A 10,166-nucleotide genomic window follows, 5' to 3' on the forward strand; every position below is an offset into this window, starting at 1 on the left:
CTAGATCAGTGGTTCCCAAACTCGGTCCTGGGGACCCACTGTGGCTGCTGGTTTTTGTTCCAGCCAACTTCTGTTTTTCATTGGACTCTTAGCCTAATTAAGTGAGTCATTGTTTCCCGGTTTCTGTGTTTTGGAGTCAATGTAGAAATTACAAAAGTAAGTTTGGTCAATTTTTTTATTAAAATGGACTAAGCAGTTATATGGGGAATATGTCCTTTTTAAAGCTGTTAACAGTATTTTCAACCTAATTTTCATTCTGCTTTTGCAGGTGTTCTGGTTATTTAACTGATTATTTCCTAATTAGTGGGTCGTTGCAGCTTTCATCATCCCAGGTGTCTGCTATGCTGGTTGTTAATTGTCACTATTAGGGTTAAAAGAAGGGAACAGACTACAGAGGAAAAGGGGAAAATAATAGGAAAACAACAAAAGAGAGTTAAGCATTTATAGCTTTAGAAAAAATTAGAAATATTTCTAAATGTCTTATAAATGTAAAAACCATACTGTTGTGTTTTTCTGAATACAGAATAAGAGAAGAGTAAAAAAGACCAGCTAAATGAGATCAGTTGTAATCATTAATTATCACTGATTGTGAATCTGGTTGGAACAAAAACCTGCAGCCACAGTGGGTCCCCAGGACTGAGTTTGGGAACCACGGCTCTAGATAAATGAGCAATGAATCCCATTAGATAGGGATAAAAAAAACAGTTTATGGTAATTTTTGCTCTATGCTTAAAAATCAGCTTTGGTTATTCTCACGGGATATTTGGCTCTCTAGAACATGCATTTTGGGCATTCAGTACATTCTCCATCACTAGCTTATTCCCAATATAGTCCTTGGCTGATCTAGTGAACTGGTACACTGCATGGTTCCTCTGGAGAAGCAACATTTAATTTGTTGGAGGCATTGGTCTCTTTCTTTAAATGAAAGGCCTAAGTATAATACTGCTCTGTCTCATTTAATTTGTTATTGGCCATTTTCTTCCAATTATCACTGGAATTTACAATTTTCTACAGTGTAATATTGTCCAAGTAGTACTTCAGAGGGTGTTTGTCAACACAGTCTGTTCCAACTGTGCTTTTTAAATAATCAGGAGAAGTTGGGAGATATGTGTAAATTGTTTATTTCAACTTGCAAGGCTTAATTTACTTTAATTGTTGCAGAACATCTGTAGGTTGTAGCCTTTTAGTTGTTGCATGAATAACACCCATTTGTAATATTCTGATATTTCCTTTTTTAGTTTTTGCTAACCTGAACTTAAAATTTAAACATCAGGCAGTTTACTGTTTACCTTTCACCTGTTTAGGTCATTCATTGCATTTCAACTGATTAAATCTTAAGTAAAACTGGAAAAACTGTGGTGTTCTAAAACTTTTGACCGGTAATGTATTTGGTCTTCAGTTATGGACAGTCCACACTGATATTCAGAGATGAACTTGTCACTGGCCATTCAAGTTGACCTGGTAGGAGTTGTTGATGTAGTAGGGATGGTGTGGGGAGACCATAGAAGAAGATGGCAGGGGGAGGGACAATTTATTTAAAAATTGGTTAAGGGTGTAAGCTTTTTCCATATTCCCTTCCAGCACCTGAGCCCTGGATTGCATGAGTCCAGTAATCATTCCCAGTCCATTCCAGATGGAGTGGTGGCTCTGAGGCTAGGGATCTGCACTGGCAATCGGAAGGTTGCCAGTTCAAATCCTGTAAATGCCAGAAGTGACTCCACTCCATTGGACCCCTGAGCAAAGCCCTTAACCTGCAATTGCTCCATCATGGGTATAACATTAATCTATATCCAAGCCCTGCAAGTAGGCCCTCCAACCTGCATTGAAAAACCTGGGGGGCTGGTGGGAGAATTGGCACTTCAGCCACCATAAAAAACCTCACACTGTTCAATTCCATCTGAACTAGTGTGATGCTGAGGTGTCACCCATTGCATGGCTGCATCTGGGATCTTAAGGTTGTTTGTCATGTAGTGGGTGTAGCAACACACTGTATCAGTGCATGCTTCTAACCTCTCTCTCATTCCAAACTCTCTTTACTCTCTTTGTAAACTCCTTTTCTTTCACTCAACTATTTCTTTACCAAATGCTCATATGTCATTCAGAGCCTCTTTGTCACCAGATTTGAATGTTCTCTTTTTTTCATTCAGGAGACCTTTTAGATCCTTAGTAATCCTGGGCTTGTTGTTTAGAATGCAACGCATTGTCTTTGAGGGTACCACTGTGTTGACACAGAACTTAATATCGTCTGTGATGCAGTGACTGAGTGCCTCAGTATTGTCATCATTGTGTTTTTTTGTCACCATATTATTCATATTCTTCCAATAAAGAAGAAAAAAGTAAAAAGGCAAAATAAGGCAAAAGGACTTGCCTAACAAGGCAATCAGCAGTAAACCGGATGAAATAAACAATCTAATATGAAGAATCCAACCACAATGGTAAAATTCAGAAAACCAGAATAGAAAAAGAAAAGAAAATACAAAATACAATCAGCACTCAATCATAACCTGAAGGAAGCTGTCTCATCTACTGCGGGTATTCCACAAAGAACACTTAACAAATAAGCTTCACTTAAATCAAGACAGCAGGCTAATCGGAGCCAGTTTTGGTTCCACCAAAGAAGATTAGAGTAAGTTGCACTTCGTAACCGAGGCAACTAAGCGTCATGTCTTAACCTGGTGCCTCATGTATAACACTGTACGTAGAAATCACACTATAACATGGCGTAAGCACAAAAGCGGGAATGTGCGTATGCACAGAAAAATCCAAATGCAGGAAACTGTATGTACGCAAACTTCCACGTTCTTCCACTACATAAATCCTGATCAGCGTAAAAAGTAACGCACGTACACGCGCGAAAAGTAACGCACATACACGCGCCTGCTGTCCTGCCCCAACTCCTCCCAGAATTACACCTCTTTGAATATGCAAATCAATATAAATAGCCCTTAAGATCAGCCTTCTGTGAAAAGACAATGGAAAAAGCATGGGGGAAAATATAAGAATTTCAGCGAATACCAAGTGGAGGTAAGGAAAAACGTACTATTTGTTGGTTTAAACAGTGGTATAAACAAGGAAAGGAAGTTGATCGAGTGACAGAGAGTGTTGGAGAAACTCGAAAGCTCAAGTTCACAAAGTCACACAGTGCCCAAAGTAAAAGAGAAGTTGTCAGATATCAAAGTCACAGTGAAAAGTCGAGTCGTAGCCCACCATCTGAGTTTCATATGAAAGCTTATTAGGGTACAGAGAAAAAAAAATAGGCATACAGTGGGAAAAAAGCACGAAATGTCAACTTTAATCTCGAAATTTCCACTTTGATCACGTAGTTTATTTTGTCATTAAAGTAGAACATCACAAACTTCATCTTAAAATCATTTAATTTACTAGTTTCTCAAATCCCATCGTAACTAAAAAAGCATGTTAAATGCTTTGTTTTGTATTTGATCTTCTATGTGCTTTATGTGCGTGAATCACTACATGCTTACCGGCTTTCTCTTCCTCCAACAAGACACAAAATCCATTACATTCATAATATTACAGCTGTCTGAATAATTAAAATACTGCGATGTATACTTGATATAATTTTCATGATGATAGGAGTTAAAGCATGTTATTAAACATGGGGACACAGTGGCGCAGTAATTGTGCGTGACCTTCGATGAAATAATTTATTGTAATAGTACTGTCTCTTTCAAACGTACTAACCCCCAATTCCTGTCCTTCCTTTTCTTTCTCCAAATACCCAATCACCACACAATCAGCTCAGTAACATACGTTAAGCCATCTGTAAGGTTATAACGCTGATTCTTCAAAACTTTTAAGGAACGTTGAAATATCTTCGTAGTACATGTTTAATTATTCTATCCTTCACGCCAGTCCCAGTGAAGCATACAGTGCGAGGCAGGAACAATCCGTGAATGGAGCGCCAGATCCTTGCTACAGTAGCAACACCGTGTCCTTTAATTATTAACAATATAGATTATTTAAATGATGTTAAAGTTTTATCTGTATAATATAATAAACATATTTTGCTGCATTTCATCTTAAAAATGATATTGTCATCATATGTAAATACGCGCTTTATAAAGTGGCTCAGGTTGTGCAATATTATAACTGTAGTGCAAGTTTACAGTGAGGTGATTGTACTTATAAGTACAAACAGTTCTACAAGGAGCACTTGATGGACTGATTGATTGCGTTTAGAGCTCTTGGGATGAAACTCTTTCTGAACCGCAAGGTCAGTACAGGGAAGGTTTTGAAGCGTTTGCCGTGTGAGAAGCAGTTCAAATAGGAAGCATGGCTGAGGCAGCGTGTGCTTGATGCTGTATACCGATAATTCTCTTTCCGATCAGCTGTTCTGAGTGGTGCAGTGAGAGTAATATGGAAAAAGATGATCCGCTGTGGAAACCCCTAACGGGAGCAGATGAAAGAAGTAAAAGAAGGTGCAGTGAGAGTAACAACGCTAAAGCAATTATGGTATTTGGAATAGTTTGACCATTCTGTGGACCATTATATTGTTACTGGTTAATTACAATCAGATGCATTAAACTAATAAACAATATGCGGTTAATTTCAGTGTATTTATAAAGCAATGTCAGGAATGTGGCTTTGAAAAAGAAAGGGTAACCACACAGGAATAGTAGCACTGCTTTGACGCTGGGTGCCGCCAGTCTGCAAAACCGAGTGGAGAACTTGCGTACGCCAGGGTATGAGGTACTGTGGAAATGTGCGTGGCTTTACACTAAGTTTTGGTTTTATACATCGTGTTCTGAGTGTGGAAACGTTCGTATGCAACATTTTTGTGCGTACGCACTGTTTATACATGAGGCCCCTGGTCCATACCAAGCTAACGATGAAGCTTAGCTTAGAGTGTTGTGGCTTTGGAGTACATGAAATTACTATTTGACAAGAAACAAACCTCAAAGACAGGTTCCAATTAACTTTTTCCCTATACTTCAATACTTTTCCAATAACAAGAACAGCAATTTTCAAGTTACTGTAATTTGTATTAACCGATAATGAAGAGTAGAATACTTTTAAAACATAACTGTGTCTATTAAGTAGATTCCATTGTCAAGCTCAATATGAATTTTACTTGAACTATGTCATTCCCATAAATAGTTCATATTGTATGATCTTCATTATTGAGAATTAAAAAGGCTAAATATTTAGCGATTTAATATCTGCTAGTGAATTAGAAGCACAAACTATAATAAATGGCAATTATGTGCTGGTACTCGTACTCGAGTGCAATTATTATTTCATTTGTTATTTCATTTTCATTCATACTCAAGCAAACGCTTAAGTAAAAGCCAAGCTTAGACAGTACACCAATCAGTAAACCTTGTAGACTTTCTGTCGCCCAGGTTTTCTAGGAGAATACCATATAAATGATTAGTTAACTATACTTTTGGAATGCCAAGTATTTAGTGCTACTGTATACTGTTCATGTGCATTAACACCATGCCTTTCTGTAATCCAACAAAAAAGGCTCTGCATTTTCATATTTTTTTGTGCTTTTGCTATTTTGACCCATCAAAACATAATTTTTAACTACCTTCTTTCAAAAAATCTTGTTGACAAGGCATAAGTGAACACAGGTATAAACATACTGTGAATGTGCCCTGTGTTGGATTGGCAACATATCAAAATTTAGACCCTGCTTTACAAAGTGGCTTCTTATTCTTCTTTTGTTATTCTCTATAGAGCACATTTATTGCCTTTTTTTGTTTTCTCTGCTTATTTGTATGTTTGTGCCTATTTTGTTATAAGGAGTGTACTCAATATGTAATATACTTGAACAGAAATTACATGTGTACATTTCTCTTGGCTGTTCATTCACTTTTTTATCATTAATGACATATTAATAGTGACATTTTGATGAACATTTGTTTTCACAAATATAAGTTGCCAATTAAAATTTGATTTTACTAATAAGCACATATTTCTGGGTATTGGTTTCCTTCAGTGCCTGAACATTTGTGTCGTTATTTGCAGCCTTGCTTTTTTATTTCTTATATATGTAATCTACTTCTGTACATCAATTATACATACATATGCGAATGAGTCTTTTTTTAAACCAATAAAACCAGTCACTGGAAATATAATTTCAGTGTCTTTCATTGCTTTTATTAGTTCCACTGTCAGAACTAATATCTTACAGCCACTGCAAGAGAGGCAGAACCAATTAAGTGAGCCTATGCTGAAAAGGATTATGGTGCGAGTTGGAGCAAGAACAGTGATAAAAAGCCTTCTTGAAATTTTACTTTATAGTCAGAGCAATGTGCATTTATGGAAATACATATACAGCCTCACAATCTTATTCACAGAAATATTATCAGTTCTATGTTTTACACTATTCTGGTGCCATTTTGACTGCCCAATAAATTCAAGTTAAACCAGGCTTCCCATAACAAGAAGCTATTTATGCCTTAAGTTGTGCTTTAAGTGTTTCTCAGAAAGCTCTCAGATATATCTAGAGATATGTGAGTTTCAACAAAAAACATTGTAGTGGAGATACATTTAATAAAATGTTGATCTACTAATGATATTAGATTAAGTTGCCAAAAGTGTGCTGAATTAGCATTGTTTGGTACTCTGTCTTCCAGGATAAGTGGAGCCTCGTTAATGATAACAATGGTATCAATTTCTAGAGGCTGATAAAAAGATCTGTAAAAGAGAAACTGTTGATCTATTGCATCTTCCAACTCCAAGCTAAAATAATTTCAGGATGTGAGTACTAAAGTCCAATATTTCTCAAACAACACTTAATAATACTTACGAAAATACTAAACAAGGAAAGTGTGTTTTAGCATGTTTTGAAAAGTTCTACATTGATTGATAAATCTCTGTTGGTAAACATTTCAAAATTTTGGTATATACAGTAAAATCAAAAAGCAGCCTATTGGCTCCTTGTAGATAGATAGATAGATAGATAGATAGATAGATAGATAGATAGATAGATAGATAGATAGATAGATACTTTATTAATCCCAAGGGGAAATTGTAGGTTACATTTTCAGTGTGTTAATGAGGCCAGCACCTCAAGATCAGTGAGAACAATTTCAGTCATACAGGGACAACCTTTCTTAAATATTAAGATTGTTAAGACCATTGTAAACAATTAGGAATACTTTAACATCAGTTCTAAAAGATGCAAGAAGCCAATGAGGATTGTGTAATCTTAAACTTTGTGAAAAAATATGTGATAAAGTAGTTTTCCAATAAGTGGTTTAACTTATTTCTTTTTCTTCATTGTTGTAAGGTAGACTTTGGCTCCTCTTAATACTCACAGGAATAAGCATGGGTTTAAAATAATACATGAATGAATGTACATATTGTATTTTCTATTAAAGAGCAGTAGTGAAAACATTCATTTTTGTATTTGAAAGGCAAAACCTTTTAAAATACTTTATATAAAATACAGTATAAATTTCTTAATATTGCATGGCTCTGAGATACTTTATTGGTACATCCATCCATCTTTCTATTTTCAAACTCGTGTTGTCCAGTTTGGAGTCCCAGGGGCCCAAAGCCCACACCTGCCACATCAGATGTTGACAAACATCAAATCATTTTAAAGTACACTTTCTCTCACCCAAATGCACACAAACATCCAATTTGTTTACAGTAGGCAAATAACATGCATGGCTTTGGAATGTGGCAAAAAAAACTTTAATAGAAAGAGAAAACCACATGCAGAGGCTAGGAAAGTGTGCACATTCTAGGCAGACAGTGACTAGAAGTAATTCAAACCGAGTCTCTACTTTGCATATACAGTATGTGTACATATTCATGTAATTCATTCAGTTCTAAAGATGTTTTTCCCAGCACAGGGTTACAGGAAGCTAAACTATATGCTGGCAGCAATAGCTGCAGGACAGGGGTTCACAATAGTCAGGTCACCCATCCATCAAAGGGCACATTCACGCCCACACACACACACACAAACTCACCGTCTCATACTACTCCAGTTAGGAGACACCAATCTGTTGAATGTTAGATGAAAATATGAATAGCAAATTCAAAGCAGACACTTAGGGTTAAGTTGAAATAACTTCCTATAAATTAACTGCTTAATTTATCAATTCAATTACTGTATATGCAAGGTGGCTTTTTAGTCATCAATTATTTGATGTCTATGTAAATGTGAGAAGTTATTGGTGTACAGTACATTTAATTCTGATGTTTTACTACTGTCTTAAAGACTTAGCAAGTATGAATAGTTAAAATTTTTAGTTAGTTAACTTTTATATTGCTTATTTATGTAAGCTTGAAATTTTATTTCTTATGTAAACATTGTATTTCATTTTTTAAGTATGGAATTTAACTGACTGGAAATGCATTTATCAAAAAAATGTGACTTTAGTCTCTAGGCTCTCGATGCATTTCCCAGAGACAGGTTGTGTTAAAGTTACATAAATAGCAATAAACAAGAAAACATCTGTTTCTTAGGGCTTGGGACATCAAGCTGATAATGAAAAATAATTAACAGTATGTTCTGTCTGGAATTTGTCATCTAGTTGTGCATTGAAGTCTTATTTATTTACTGATCATCTTAATTTGTAAAAAACCCATGGGGTCTGTTCTTTTTATCCTAATGTAGTACATACTGTTAATGTTTAAAATGTGTGTTTTAAAACATTTTGCTTTACTATGATTTAATAGTCTCTCTATCTTTCTCTGTCTCTGTGTCTGTCTATATATATATGGTCAAGTGTTGTCAAGCTTGAGTCATAGAGCTGCACAGGAGACAAGGTTTTTAAGGAATGTTAACTTTATTTAAGAGGCAGGAACAGATACAATAGTTTATTCAACAGGAGTTCATCTTTGGCACACAATCACACAGGTAAACAACACATTCCGGTTTCACCCTTAAAAGAACATGAAGTGTTCTTCATCGAGCAGGTTCACTGTCTTGAAAGCAGCCGCTATGGGTGACGCAGTCTGAGGAAGAGAGGACAGAAAGGTGAGTAATTGGCTGACCAGGGCTTGGTCTTTTAAATGTTCTAAGCATTGTGCAAGAAGCATGTTACGCAGTAAAAGATCAAAGCCACAGCTGATCCTGCAAAAGGCCAGTTAAGAGTGTATTTGTTTCCCATTGAAATACTGTTTAGGTGGGGTTTCCAAAGGATACCCATTGGTTTACTGTTTAACAGAGAGCCAGCTTGCAGTTAAGAGTGCATCAGCGTGCAGCAGCCAGTGTTATGTAGTGGGAATATGGAGCAGAGGAGTAAAGACACAGTAAACTTTTGTGGGGCAACTGCAACATTGGGGAAGAGAAGATGAGTAAACTGTAGCACAAAATCTAAATCTATTGTACAAAACTTAAGGCTTCTCTGTGTGTTTTGGTAAACAGAAATTGTTTCAAACACTGGCAGATTCAGATGATTACATAGGTACAATCTGAATAGTTGATGCATAAAAGAGAGTGTGTGTATGGGTATATATATATTGTGAGATATGGCCGGCTATTTATCCCAGCCAATACCCCCAGGCCGCCAGATGGGGCCCTCCTTGCAGCATGGAGGTACCCAAATGCCAGCAGGGAATTATGGACAGTGGACTTTTAATGCACAGCCCTGCTGTGGGCCGCCAGGTGTCACTGCAGGGAGGCCCTGGGATTGTTATTTGCACTATAACACGGAAGTGTGTCTTAATCACAGCGACACAAGGAATGACGTGCTTCCGGGGTGAAGAAAAATGATTTTTATCTGATTCGGAAGTGTCCCATGTCACGTGGACAGAGAAGGCGAAACACTTCCGGGTCAAGGACTATAAAAGGACGATGGGAAATCCCAGACACTGAGCTGAGTTGGGAGGCAGGGTGGCAAAGCGTCTGGGAGTGGAGGATTGTTTATTATTGTAGTGATTATTGTTCATTGGAGTGGTGTTGTGTAGTGGTGTTTTGTGCACTTATTTATAATAATAAAGTCAATTCTTGGACTTTTATCTGTTGTATGGCGTCTGGTCTGAGGGTTCAAGGGGTTGACAGTGCCTCTAATTGTCACAGTTGGCGTAGACAGCAGGATTCTCTGGCCGTCGGTTTGGCAGAGGACCTGTATTTAAAATTTTTTTTTACTGTGGATAGAACCCTAAGAAGGCAGCGTCACGACAGGCAGACAAAAATCGGCAAACCTCACCTTTACCAAGGACGTCATGGGAAAAAA

The sequence above is a fragment of the Erpetoichthys calabaricus genome, chromosome 9, assembly GCF_900747795.2.
Source record: "Erpetoichthys calabaricus chromosome 9, fErpCal1.3, whole genome shotgun sequence".
NCBI lineage: Eukaryota > Metazoa > Chordata > Cladistia > Polypteriformes > Polypteridae > Erpetoichthys > Erpetoichthys calabaricus.